Consider the following 13,763-nt stretch of genomic DNA (forward strand, 5'->3'; position numbering starts at 1 on the left):
TCACCACCGCCAGTGATCCCTTCCCCCCACGCGGTGGTCACAGGTCCCTGTGCCCATCTGTGTGGTGAGCAGGAGGACTAAGCAGGAAGGATATTCTCTGTGAACAGAGCTAACAATAGTTTATTGTACACCTGGTCCTTTTCGCAAGCTTCCTTTTCACATTGCTTCCATGTAATAGATGGAGAAGCTGTTTCTATGCCAATTTCCCTAGTCTTGTGTCTACCAGAAAGTTCAAAGTGTCTCCAAACTGCTTACACACCTCTCTAGAGTCGTTCAGCCTTTCTCTGTTCCTGAGGTTCTCAGGCATAAGGAATGGCCACTGGGCCAAGTCTCCAGATTCTCAAGCAAAGGGGACGGGCACGGTGGCAGAGCAACAATAAATAGAAGCTGGTAGGAAGCTGTTGCCCGCATTCAGCTGCCAGAGCTGGGGGTGTGTTTGTGTGTTCCTGCGGGCCTAGTCCTCACCACGTGCTGGCAAATTGTTTCCTGGTGGGTCCCTGCTGTTCCATGGCAACGCTGGTGTGGATATTAAAGATGTTGAAGTGGCACAATTTTCTCTGGATAGCTGGTGATTCTATACATTTGTGCTGTTCTTCGTTGACTCCATGGGCACAGAGCATGATTGACTGTTCTTGGGCTTGGAAGAGAATTTCCATGCATGTGTCTGGCTATAAGATTTTTTTAATGCTAAGTTCAGGATCACTATTAGTACTCAGGGAAATATGATCATACTGTCTTGGGGGAGAAAGCCAAGTGAAAATTAAGAGGAAAAAGTCCATGGCTGGCCTGGACACCTTCCCTCCTGGGTTCCCAGTTCTCTGCATTCAATCCCCGGCCCCATCAGTAAGCAGGTGTTCCACTGTCAGGCGTGTATCCTAGACTTGGCCCCTTGAGCTTGCCTGGACACGTAGACTTGGTGCTATTCCTCTGTGTGTTTGCTGAGACTCTGGTGGAGTGCAGTAAGATTTGATGAATGAACCAACAACCTACAAATTGGTCAGTTAAAATGCCTTCTACAACTCTGGATCTTTACAAGAACATGAAGCTCTTCTTAGATCAACTTGTAGAAAAATGTCCTATGCCCTTAGTTTTCAAATTACTTTAGAATATTAAATAAAGTTTTTCTCCCACGAGACCAAGGAGAAATGATTGTAAATACATATAATGTAAGAATAATTCTATAGAGAGTGCAAGTCATCTGCTAATTCAGGCCACCACTGTTTCTTGTTGCAATCACAGGCCAGCATCTCCATTCACCTCAACTCTTGCTCTAAGCACCCCAGCCCATAGGTATTCTGCACCCAGCCTTGAGCTTGGCTGTGTGACTTGCCTTAGCGCTCAATATGGTGGTGCTTGTCTTTGTTGGGGCTGCCTTCAGTGTGCCTGGCCCAGTCCTATGCCTAGAGAAGGGGCTCAGCGGATGTGATAGAAGCATTGTTCTGACAGGAGCCTCCGTCCAGTCCCCTAACCAGAGAAGACAATGAATTTTTACCAGTTAAAGAAAGAAGCCATTGTATGTCTGATTCAGCCCTTATTGATGAGCCTCAGCGGACCCTGGCTGTGTAACCTCTCATCTCCCATTTAGAATCTGGCCCTGCCAGATACAGATGATCAATTTCCATGACTTAGGGGGAAGCTAAATTCCTACAAGCAAGAGATCTCACAGTGCAACAACACATCCAAAGGAGAGGTGTTTCTCTGTTGTGGTATAGTCCTGGGTCAGTGTTCTGTTTTGCCAGGCAGCTCAGCTCCACATGGATGCTCAGGAACCTGTGTTCATTGCACGTCATTCTCGGTCCTCTATGGTTCCATGTTGTGCTGGTCCTCCAAGCAGTTCCTCGAGCAGATGAGGAGCTTGTGCCAGTATGCAAATCAATACACTGCTTCCTTCAAGAATATCTTATCATGGAAAAGCATGTCCGCTGACCTAAGCAATGTGTTTAGTGCCGCCTCTGATATGCATTCTGGTACCAGCTCTTGTAGATGAGTAACACGAAGATTGAGGATGAGCAAGTTATGCAGCATCCTAGCTTGCTGTGCCTGTTTGCATCACCCAGACTGCAGCTGGCCGGAAGGGGAAGGTGAGAAGTGACTCCTCTCTCTTACTCTTCAGCCCCAAGAAGCACTTACCTTTCCTGCCCACATTTTAGTGACAAAAACTCAACTACATGCTCACAGGTAATTGGGGCCAATTGTTCAATCTATCACAGTGCGGAGACAGTGGAGGGAAAATGATACAAAGAGTAACCTCTATTAAAATAATCTGGCCAACAGGATGGTGTTCACTCTTCTTTGGCTAGACATCCCTGCAGAAGACCTTGGGGCCAAACACCTCCACTCCCAGGTGGCTGTCTCCCCCAGGGGGCGCTGCACTCCCTGGGCAGGAAATAGACATCTTCTTAGAGTCATAAACAACTTAGCTGTCCCTTATGTCTTCTTGTTATACTTTACCCAGAACACTGCTCTGTGCTGTGATGTTGGGAGTCTTTCCCCAAAAGCTTGGGCGATCTGGTCCAATCAGGCCCATTTGTAAGCTGGGGAGACATTCCCATTAAGTTAGTACAAGCAACGTGGGGTTTGTTCTAAAAATCCAATGGAGATTTCAGGAGACACAGATAGGAATGGGTCTCACGGGGGCTAGGACTGCCCTGACACCCCAGAGCTACTCCTCATGAGGTACTTCCTCCTTCCTCTCCACATCTGCTCCATTTTCCACCCTATGGGCTGCCATCTTGCCCAACCATATGTTTCCATTCCCACTCCTCATCCTCCCCCACAGCGTGGTCCTCTGCACTCACCACAGTTTCCTCTACGAGGGTCAACTTCTTCCACACCCTTCTGTCTTCAGCCCCTGCTGCAAACTGCCTCCATCTTTCAGTTTCTTAATTCCTGATTTCCAAGGGAGAAACATGATGGACTCAGCTCGCTATCTTGAGTCAGACACACAATCGTAGAGTGCCCAACAGCTTACACATGAATGAGTCCCAAGTGTCCAGTCAACACTTGTCAGCGGCCAGGAAGACAGGGTGATGGATGTAATGGAGTCGTTCCACTAGGAAGGGCCGTGTTCCCCAGAAAAGAAGGCAGCAGGGCAGGGACCCGGATGTCTCCACATCACAGCACAGAGCAGTGCTCCATGTAAGATGCTACTAGAAGTCCTAAGTACAACTAAGTTCTTTATAACTCTAAAGTGATGTCTATTTCATGCCTTGGGGAGTACAGAGCCCGCTGGGGGAGACAGCGCCCGGGAGTAGAGAGAGGAGCCCAGGAGTTTGGCCTTAGATGTCTCCCGCAGAGAGTGGGATGTTGGGCCATACAGTATTTCCAGCTTTTGAGATAAATCCAGATCACTTTTCCCACCAGTTCACATCCCCATCAACAGTGGAATAGGGTTCCTCTTTCTCTGCATCCTCCCCAACACTTGCGGTTGTTTGGGTTTTTTTCCCTTTAATATGTGCTGTTCTCACGAACGTGACATGATGTCTCATGGTAGTTTTAACCTGCATCTCTCATTGGAAGTGACGATGGACATTTTTCCATGTATATGTTGGCTTTCAGGAGATTCTCTTTGGCCCAGATCTGCTGCCCACTTATTAATTGTTTGTTTTTTATTATTGAATTGTATCTTTTTTGTATATCTTGGTTACTAACCCTGTGTCGGTTGTGTACTATGTAAATATTTTCTCCATTCACTAAGATGTCTTTTTAAAGTATTTATACTTTCTCTCTATAAAAGCTTTTTAATTTGAGATAGCTTCAGTTATTTAATTTTTCTTTTACTTCTCTTGCCATAAGGACCAATCTTTAAAAACATCTTTATTATTGATGTCATGGAACATACCAGTGTTTTCTTCTATATATTTTATATATTTTACTATTTGCAGGTTTTATACCTAAATCTTTAACCCATTTGGAATTTGGTTTTGTGCATGGAGTTAGAGAGTGATCCCACTTCATTCTTTCATGAATATCATTGCCCAAAGGGAATTTCAGGTTGGGAGTCTGCTTAAGATTAAGGGGCTATTTTTGCTAAATGAAAACAACTCATCAAGGGGAATGCCTTCAGCTGTCTCAAGCTGTAACTTGTCATCTATCTGCTGGTGCCTGCGAGAGCTTTGAGGGTAGCTCTTGCTGTAGCATCCTAGGATGCCCAGATCCAGGTGAAAGCAAAGGAGGCAGGCTAATAGGGGGAATGGTCATATTGTCCAGTACAAGCACGGAGTCGAATTCCGCCTCTGCCATTGGGGAGCTGCTGTGTGACTTCAGACCAGTTTCTTCATCTGTAAACTACTTCCCCTAGGATGTTAAGAGGATTAAATGAGGTCTTATGATATTGATTGGCAACTACTTATTTATTTTAATGAATAATAATGGAGCACTGTAATTAGAGCAAGCTCATTTCTGTCTTGGATTCTGAGTTTCAAGATGGCATACAATTTCCTTATTCAGCACCCAGTGCAATGCTTTGTGCTAGTTAGCGCCCTTGAGGAGGTAACCATACAGATAATCGCCGCCACAACGTGAAGGCTGCCTTCTGTACCCAGGTGTTGCGTGTGCATCTGTTCATGGCATCTTCATAGATGAACTATGAAGTCGATGTTATTCATCCCATTTTACAGATGAGGAAACTGAGGCTCAGAAAGGTTAAAAAACCTTTGCCCAAGGCCCTATTGGCAGTTAGCAAACCAAGAGCTGACCTCAGACCCAACTGATTTTCAAGCTCTACATGTAGCAAATCTAGTAAAAATGAATTTCTTTGTGGTTACAGGACTTTTTTTGGGATTTGATAAATGTTATTACTCAGAAGGCATAAAAAGCATATTAAAATAATTTTAGAAGAGGTATCAGGGACCGTGTTTAGAGGCCTTTGAGGGAAATCTCACTACAAACTCCTTGGTTTGCTGGTTTCCAGCTCTTCTCCATCCCCAGCCCTCTCCCCACCCCCAGATTTGCACACATCACCTTCCAGCTAGTATGTGGCTGTAGGCGGAAGCAGTGGGTACATATAAATTTGCTTTGGGGAGAATAACAGGCTCACAGTTTTGGCTACAGCAAGGGATGGCCAGAGTCCCAAAATATAGCCCACAATGTCTGAAACTGAAAATACATTTCTAAGATTCATCTACTTGAATCTTGCTGAGTGATCCTCCTTGAAATCTGGATATTCTTGGAGTGTCACTGATGCCTGCCATGGAATTCTGAATCACGAGACAGAGTGGAGAGAGTGATTGCCCTAGACTCCTGCCTTACAGTTTGTCTTACTGAGTTTCTCAACTTCTGCAATATTTAGATTTGGGGGGCTGATAAATTTTCATTGTTGGGGCCTTTCACAAGCATTGCAAGATGTTTAGCAGCCTCCCTGGCCTCTACCCATTCACTGGATCCTAGTAGCCCTCCTCAGCTGTGGCAACTAAAACATCTGCAGACTTTGCAAATACCCCCTTGGTGTGTGTGTTGGTTGGAGGATCACCCCTCGTACAAATGAGCCATATGTGAACACCCTTGTAGCCATACATGAACACCCTCAGTGCCGGGAACTCACTCGTCCTCATCTGTGGAGAACACTGACATTCGAGAATTCTTCCTTACAGTGAACTCAAATGTCTCTCCAGCTTCCCCTCATCATGTGGTTCTATTCTGCCCTGCCTGGTTATTCAGACACTCCCACGGGTGTCCCCTTTAACTTTGAGAAAGTGAGAAACAGAACCTGAGGCTCTTTCCTGGAGCACCCCCAGGGGGAGCTGAGCATTGGTCAAAGATTCTGGTGAGCAAGGGACACTATTTTCCAGAACTTTCCACAGGCATGTACCAACATCCCTTGGTCTCCTGGGGAAATGAAATCCCTGTATAAGCAGTTGTGGATTCCAGGTCAGTGCTGCTTGGAAAGATTCGGGGCTTCTATTATCTCACCCCTCAGATAGCACAAAGGTGAGCAGTAAGGTGGGAACAGGGAAAGGGCAGGTGTGGGTCTGGCACTGTTCTGGTTCTTTCTTCTAAGGACCTATTCACAGATGCTGTGCTCCTCATCCTTCCTTTCTCCTAGGATGTTTGTGAGGACAAAAATAAAATAGATCATGGGCATGAAGCCACTTCGTAGAGTCTATATGGAGAACTCACTGCATAAATCTGAAGTAGGACTGTCTCTGCTCTCCATTCGCCGCCAGCTGGCTTCTCCTGGCCACGGTCTGTCAACTCTACCTGAAGTCGCAGCAGAGTTTCATAGCAAGTTCCTAAGGAAAAAATTATTCAGAAAAATCTCTGAAATGTCATTAGCTTAATCTGATTTGACTTATCAAATCAAGCATATTAAATATGCTTATCAAATCCTTTCATCAATCTCGTGTGCCTCCTTGATGGCGCCCATCACGGTAGCACCCAGGTATTCAGACCAGCATATTACATTACAGCGGAAACAGGTGTCTGGAGGGTCAAGTACACACATGGATTCACTGGGGAAAGGGTGGGTCCTGTCGCTAACAGGGTCATGTAGTGGAAGTAGGGTCTCCGAAGCCTGCTGATGATGGTGATGAGGGGAGTGAGGTCAGCTCAAATGAGTCACCTGGAAGCCGCCAAAACCACTGATGGAAGTACCTAGTATGACAAGTGTGTCCTTCCTTCCCACCAAAATCGGAATTTCAACTCAAGTTTAAATTAGGTGGATTCTGCTAAGGTTTCAAGTAGCGTGGACACTATGGCTGTCATCTAAGACTTTGGGGGGGGGGTGGCGGGGAATGTATCGTGGTGTCCAGAGGCAGTGCAGGAGCAGTGCTGGAGCTGGGGAGACAGCTCCTGGGGGACCTAGTCAGTATCACACTGCTTTGTAGTGAGGTCTCCTTGAGCCCTAATTGATGAGAACATGATTTTATTCTTCCCAAAGGAAACCAAGCGCTGGTCTGTGATCAGGCTGCTGGCACTGGGGACCTGCAGGATGGGGCAGACCTGGCCCTTAAACTCTACTCTTCATCACTAACATTCAGGCAACAACTCGAGCAAAAAAGTGTAATTCCATCACTCTACCTGTCTGCATTAGTCAGAGTTTTCCAGAGAAACAGAACCAATGGGATGTGTGCATATCAGTATATGGTAGGGCGGGGAAAGATTGTAGAGAACTGGTTCAAGCACTTATGGAGCAGATCAGTAGGCCGGAGATCCATGGGAAGGTTGCAGAACCCAAAAGCAGATGGCAGGCAGAATTCCCTTCTTGCCTGGGGGGACCTCAGTCTTTACCATTAAGGTCTTCAAATGATTAGAAAAGGCCCAGCCGTATTATGAGGGTAATCTGCTTTACTCAGAGCCTACTTATTTAAATGTTAACCTCATCTTTAACCTCATCTTTAAAATGCTTTCACAGAAACAGCCAAAATAATGTTTTACCAAATATCCGAGTGCCAGGGCCCAGTTAAGTTGACACATAAAATTAACCATCACGTTGTCCACTGCCAACTTGTTGAACTTGCGCAACTGCCATGAATGCTGCTGTAATCTCCAAGGCACCTGCATTTCCTGCAGGTAATGGGTAAATACCACTTTTCCTGGAATTGTGCCAAAACAAAGGTGGAATTTTCCAAAAGGGACTTGGCTGGGAAAAAAAGCAGCCAAAGGAAATGGGAAAATGGAGACAAGGGCAAGAATTTTTAAGAGTAGACACAGCAGGGCCTCCCCGGTGGCGCAGCGGTTGAGCGCTGGGTTGTGAAGCTGCCCGCAGCCTTTGCAGCGCCGGTTCGTTCCCCGGCTGCTCCCCGGTCGCCGGAGGAGGGTCCCGCATGGCGCGCAGACCTCTCCTGCCGCCCGCTGCTCCCCTCAGCAGTGTACTTCGGTCCTTCTGCCTGCTCTGCTCCCCGCTCTGGCTCTGGTGAATTCTCTCACCCTCCCGCACTTCTGACTGTACCCAGTGCATGTATAAACAAACAAACAAACAAATAAATAAATAAATAAAAATGCCTCTATAAAAAAAAAAAAATCTTTAAAAAAAAAAAAAGAGTAGACACAGCATATAAACTGACTTTATTGTGGTAACTTCACATATTAAATGTGCCTTTAAAAAAAAAGATTTATTTATTTGTGCATACAAGAGCTGGGGTACAGGCCGGAGATGCAGGGGGTGAGAGGATTCACCAGGGACAGAGTGGGGAACAGAACAGTCAGATCTACTGAAATACACTGCTGAGGGGAGCAGCGGGTGAGACAGGAGAGGTCTGCTGCACCATGTGGGTAGCTCCCTGGCCAGGGATCGAACTGTGCTGCAGAGGCTGTGGACAGCTTTATAGGTTGCATCTTAACCCCTTGCGCCACCAGGGAGGCCCTTAAATGTGCCTGTTCTAAGGGTTATGTGTTGAGTTTGGACAGATGTGTACAACCACTACCATAAAGATATTGAATATTCTTGTGATGCCCCAAATTTCTCCCAGATTCAGTAAACCATGGACAAGATTTCTGTTCCTACAGATCAGTTTTGTCTTCTCTAGCATATCACGTAGATGGTTTTCTGCAATCCACATCTTTTGCTTCTCCTGTCTTTCATTTACTATAAAGCTTTTGAGACTCAGACACACGGTTGAACGTATCAGGTATCTGCTGACAATAGCATTCTGCCACGTGGCTGTCTCTCAATGTGCTTTTTTATTTGCTCCTTGATGGATATTTGGGTTGCTCCTGACTTTTTGCTTGCTTTCCGGCTAATAAGAATAAAACTGCCACAAACATTCATGTCTTTGTGTAGATACGTTTTCATTTCTCTTGAGTAAATACCTAGGCATGTGGTAATTATATGTTTAATTTTCTAAAAAATTGCCCGGAATTGTTTCTTGATACAAAAACTGAGCTTCCCTGTTTGAAGGATCCATCGAGTTATCCCTCCATGTTGTGATGGCTCTAACTCTAATTTTATTTACTACCAGCGATGTCCGGTGGACCCCTTGCCTGGTCAGCATCTGAACTCCTCTGGGAGGGCTGCTTAAGTCTAGCAGACCCACACTCCTTCCTGGCTTTGATGCAGGCATTTTACCCAGATTTCTTGCAACCACAAGAGAAAGATCAAGAAATACACAGAGGTTGACCCTGGCACTGCTGATGTGGGACATGAGCACTTGTACCTGTCTACCTCTGTCTTATTGTTATGATTGACAAATAAATCCCTATTTGCTTAAGCCACTATTAATAATTTTTTAATACAAGCCAAATAAATCCCTAACCAATAAAAGAAAGTTCTGAAAAAGGAGCTAACAACATTTTGAAAGCAAATGTTATGTTTGTTTGTTTGTTTGTTTTTTGACAAGAGTCAATCTTGCCCACAAATAGAATTTACCATCTCTCTCAAATCTGCCTGGAATCACCTAGGTTTTTCCCCAATTTCCCCTGCTGTAGTCTGTTCTCTCAAAGAATATGGGCTACTAATCCCTTCTCTGCTATTTATTATGTGACCTGGGGTAAAACACTTAACCTCTCTGCATCTGCTTCCTCATTTGGAAAATATGGATAGTAAAACTGGTTGTGGTGAGGATTGAAATAAAAAACTAAAGCGAGTCGTTTAAGAGTCTGGGCCTCCTGGAAGGACTCAGTTGATGGTGACAATGATGATAAAGACAACAGAATGGCCATGTGACTGAGTGCAAAGCATTGTGTCATTTTGTAGACATAGGAGGGTCCTGATTCATCGCGATTCCATCTTCCTGTAGCAAAACTTTGTATCTCCAAATTAAGAATTCAAGAGCAGCGGGTTCATATCTGCCACTTCCCACTTTACCTGCTGCAAAATCTCCCTAAAACACAATATGCTGAGTTATGAAGCCAACCTTGTGAGGCGTGCAGGAGGAATACCAAGTTCCCCTTGGTGTATCACCCGCCTGGCTGCTCCCTTGTGTGTTGGAGCTGATTACTCAGACCTTCACATGTAATCAAACCCAACTGCGTAAGAGTTTCCTTTTTCTCATTAAATTCCTTCTTATTTAGTTCTGACCAACGTTCTCAAATGTCCAGTCCTTTGGTAATTTTAACTTTAATTCGTCTCCTGTGTTTGCCATTTCTCACTCATTCTGTATTATCCACAAATTTAATCTAAGTCGAATTTACTTTCTCCTCCAGGTTGTTAATGAGCGCTGTATATTGGATAATACAGTTTCCTGTACTGAGCCCTCTGGGATTCTTCTTGATTCTTATTCACATTCAGATCTAATTTAAGAAGCCACTAATTATTACTTTGCTGACCATTTGTCAACCAAACTCCAAACTGCGTTACTGTCAAAACCTTCCCGGCCTACCTCTTTAATTGCTCTATGAATTGCTTGGGTCAGAGGTTTCATATCAAATAAATGTTGAAATGATTTCCACTGAATTCCCCTGTGGGGTTTCAAGTCCGTAATTGTGTTCAAAAATGGCTGTGCTGGTAGCAGGAAGAATAATTTGAGACTCTTGAATCTGCCTGGATTGTAGCTCATCAGATTCTCTTTCACCACGTGTGGACAGATCCATTTTCTTATTAAATTTCTTAAATTCTTAAATTCTTACCTGGTAGGCAGACCACGAGAACATTCATTTCCTGAGTCGTGTTGATGGATTGTCCTTGGCTTCTGGCGTGTGGACTCGTGCAGATTCCAAGATTCTGGTTATCTCCATGATGTGTGCAAGGGGGTTGTGTGCCCCCCCAAAAGTCTGAAATATCCCCCACTTCTGTTTAAGCACTGGAGTTTAAGGACCGCTTCCCTGGCTAGTTAGTAGTCTACATTATCTTCTATCCAGTGGTTCTCATTACTGGTAGAGTACTTTTTATATTATCTTTTTTCCTCTCTCTTTCATTTATTTTTTACATCATTGTTCATTTTTAAACAATATTTGCTTCCCCCCACCCCCTCAGGTGTAGTCCCCATAGAGTGTCCTTCCCCAAGGCACCCGTGCACCATCACCTCAGTCCTCTGTGCTCCTCCCTCTCTCCCTCTGATCCCTCTCCCTCCTCCCCTGCAGGATGTCTCTGGTTTATAATTGTCTGTTTTTGTTTTGTTGTGTTTTGTATTGTTATTAATTTTTTACAGTAATGTTTTAGAATATTTATATCTCAAAGGGGGAGAGAAAGGTTTGTAATTGCTCTAAAAAAAAAAAAAAAGGATGTCAGGGTGGTGTAGTCAGTTTTCAGGTGAAATAGTAAATTCTTTGACAATGTCAGGTTTGCTAGATAGGCATTTTCAGGGGGCTGGGGTCAGTCTGGAGACATAATTTTGGGCTGGAAGGAACCATTCGGTCACCTCTCAGTGTCAAGGGCTGGATGGAGTCATTCGCAGTGAGGAGTTTTGATCCTCAAAGGGCATGGCTTTCTGTGGTCCGAGTCTCCCTGCTCCATGACGAGACTTTCTTGTTGACCAAGACCTTCCTTTCCTGGGAGGAGAGTTTCAGAGTATCCTGAGGTTGAACTCAATCTATATTGAGCTATATAAATATCTTCACTCTTCATCAATCCTCAGTGAACTGAGGTGTGGCAGGCACTGTCACCTGTTCATAGATGGCTTGTAGTCCAGTGAATATTTTGTTAAGGTTGTAAAAAAAATACAACTGTCTAGAAGTGAATATGGTAAAATGTTCCCTTTTCCTCCAAGTTCAGCACAGATCATGATGAATGGTGTGTCTCTTCTGGCTAAATACAATCACATGGCTGTGGCAGGTGCTCTTATTAGTCCCATTTTACAGATGAGGGAACCCAGGCCTCCTTCTCATGCCCAGGGGGACCAGCTGGGGAGAAGTAGAATCAGAATTTGTTTTGTTTTGTTTTTATAAAGTTGTTTTTTAAAAAGATTTATTTATGCATACAAGAACTGGGGTACAGGCCAGAGGTGCAGAGGGATTAGAGGATTCACCAGAGACAGTGGGGAACAGAACAGGCAGACTGACTAAAATACTCTGCTGAGGGGAGCAGCAGGTGAGACAGGAGAGGTCTGCTGCTGAGTCATGGAGGTAGCTCCCTGGCTGGGGATGGAACTTGTGCTGAAGAGGCTGTGGATAGCTTCACCATGCTGTGCTTACCCTCTTGCGCCACCATGGAGGCCCAGAACCCAGGCCATCTGACTGCAGAGTGCCTGTGCTCAGCCAGAGTGGCTCGTGTTGATGCCTTTTGTTTTCTTTTTCCATTGGGCTCACATTCTATTCTGAAGCTTGCTGTATTCACGAAACAGTGTGCCAAGGAGCTTCTCCATCACTCCACATACATCTACCTTCTTCCTTTGAAGGACTATTAACCCTTCGTGTGTTATTTAACCTGTTTGGGATCAACAGTTAAGTTACTGCCCTCTCTTGCTGCTGCAGACAGCATTATGAGTGACACTCTTACACACGATGGTTGTGTGGGTATTGCTGTAAGATAAGAGCTAAGAATGGAATAGCTGTAGCAAATATGTTCACATTTAGAATTTCCTGGGTTGTTTCCAAATTGTCCAGAGGACACCTTAAAATAGAGCCTCACCTGTCTCACTTTTGCCTGAGATAGTTGGTCTTCCCCAGGTACAGACTTCTCAGGTGAAACAACTAATTGCTGGTTGTCAAAAAAATGAGTGTTCTGGGCCCAGAGCTCCCAGGGAGACTCTTTAACTGCTCTATGAATTGCTTGCGTCAGAGGTTTCATATCAAATAAATGTTGAGATGATTTTCGTTAATCCTTAAGAATGGGGTCAGTGGCGCAGCGGTTGAGCGCTGGGTTGCGGGGCTGCCCGCAGCCTCTGCGACGCCGGTTCGATCCCAGCCACCGGGTGAGGGTCCCATATAGTGCGCAGACCTCTCCTGCCGCCCGCTGCTCCCCTCAGCAGTGTACTTCGGTCCTTCTGCCTGTTCTGCTCCCTGCTCTGGCTCTGGTGAATTCTCTCACCCTCCCGCACTTCTGACTGTACCCAGTGCTTGTATAAACAAACAAACAAAAAAAAAAGAATGGGGTGGGGTTCATTTTGACTAGAGAGGATCCAAATCATCTTCCATAATTTATACGTATAAATGAAATCACAACTGACTTGAATTCTCCCTTAGGGATGGATTTTTATTCTTTACCTGAGGCTTAACTACCCAAGAAAACAGGTTCAATGAAGAGTAGAGTTGGTCATGAGGAAATTTTTCACCTGAAGCCAAAAAGCAACAGCCTCTTAACCCTCCTACAATCTAAAGAAGCAGAAGAACCATTTTCAGTTGACTTAAAAATTACAAAGGCCAAAGAGTAGCCCCCTAGTGTGAGGGAAGATGTGCTACAGTTTGGTTCTATTTTTTCAACCTCAGGCAAAATGATACGAGGATGAGCTTGGGGACAGGAAGCCATTAGTGGTTTTAATGCCGGTAATCTGGTTGTTTTTCCATTAAAGTAGTATGTATGGAAATGGCAAGAATGAGAGACTAAAACTGCCACACATTCGTCATCATTCAGTTGACAACATGGTAGCTAGAGTGACATCCAAATACCAGGGCTGGTACGATCTGAATATATTAGACCTGACAGTAAGTGATGTGTCTGTCTACACAAGCTGAATGCTTCAATGGAGGGAAATTGCTAGAAAATGGAGTCAAAAGCACACAACACAGGGTCAAAGACAACACAGGGTCAAAGTTTTGTGTGTGTGTGTGTGTGAGTGTCTGATCTCCCAAAAGTTTGTAATCCTTATGGAGAGTTGATTAAGTTATAATTTTATTCGTAGACTTTGTTACTCCTTCAAGCAAGGAATAAGTGAGCAGAAAACCACTCCCTCTACCTGGCACTTCCCAAGCTCACCTTCCCTACCACACACCTGACAGGACCCCACCACATA

The sequence above is a fragment of the Talpa occidentalis genome, unplaced genomic scaffold, assembly GCF_014898055.3.
Source record: "Talpa occidentalis isolate TD23 unplaced genomic scaffold, MPIMG_talOcc4v2.1 talOcc4.13, whole genome shotgun sequence".
Lineage (NCBI taxonomy): Eukaryota > Metazoa > Chordata > Mammalia > Eulipotyphla > Talpidae > Talpa > Talpa occidentalis.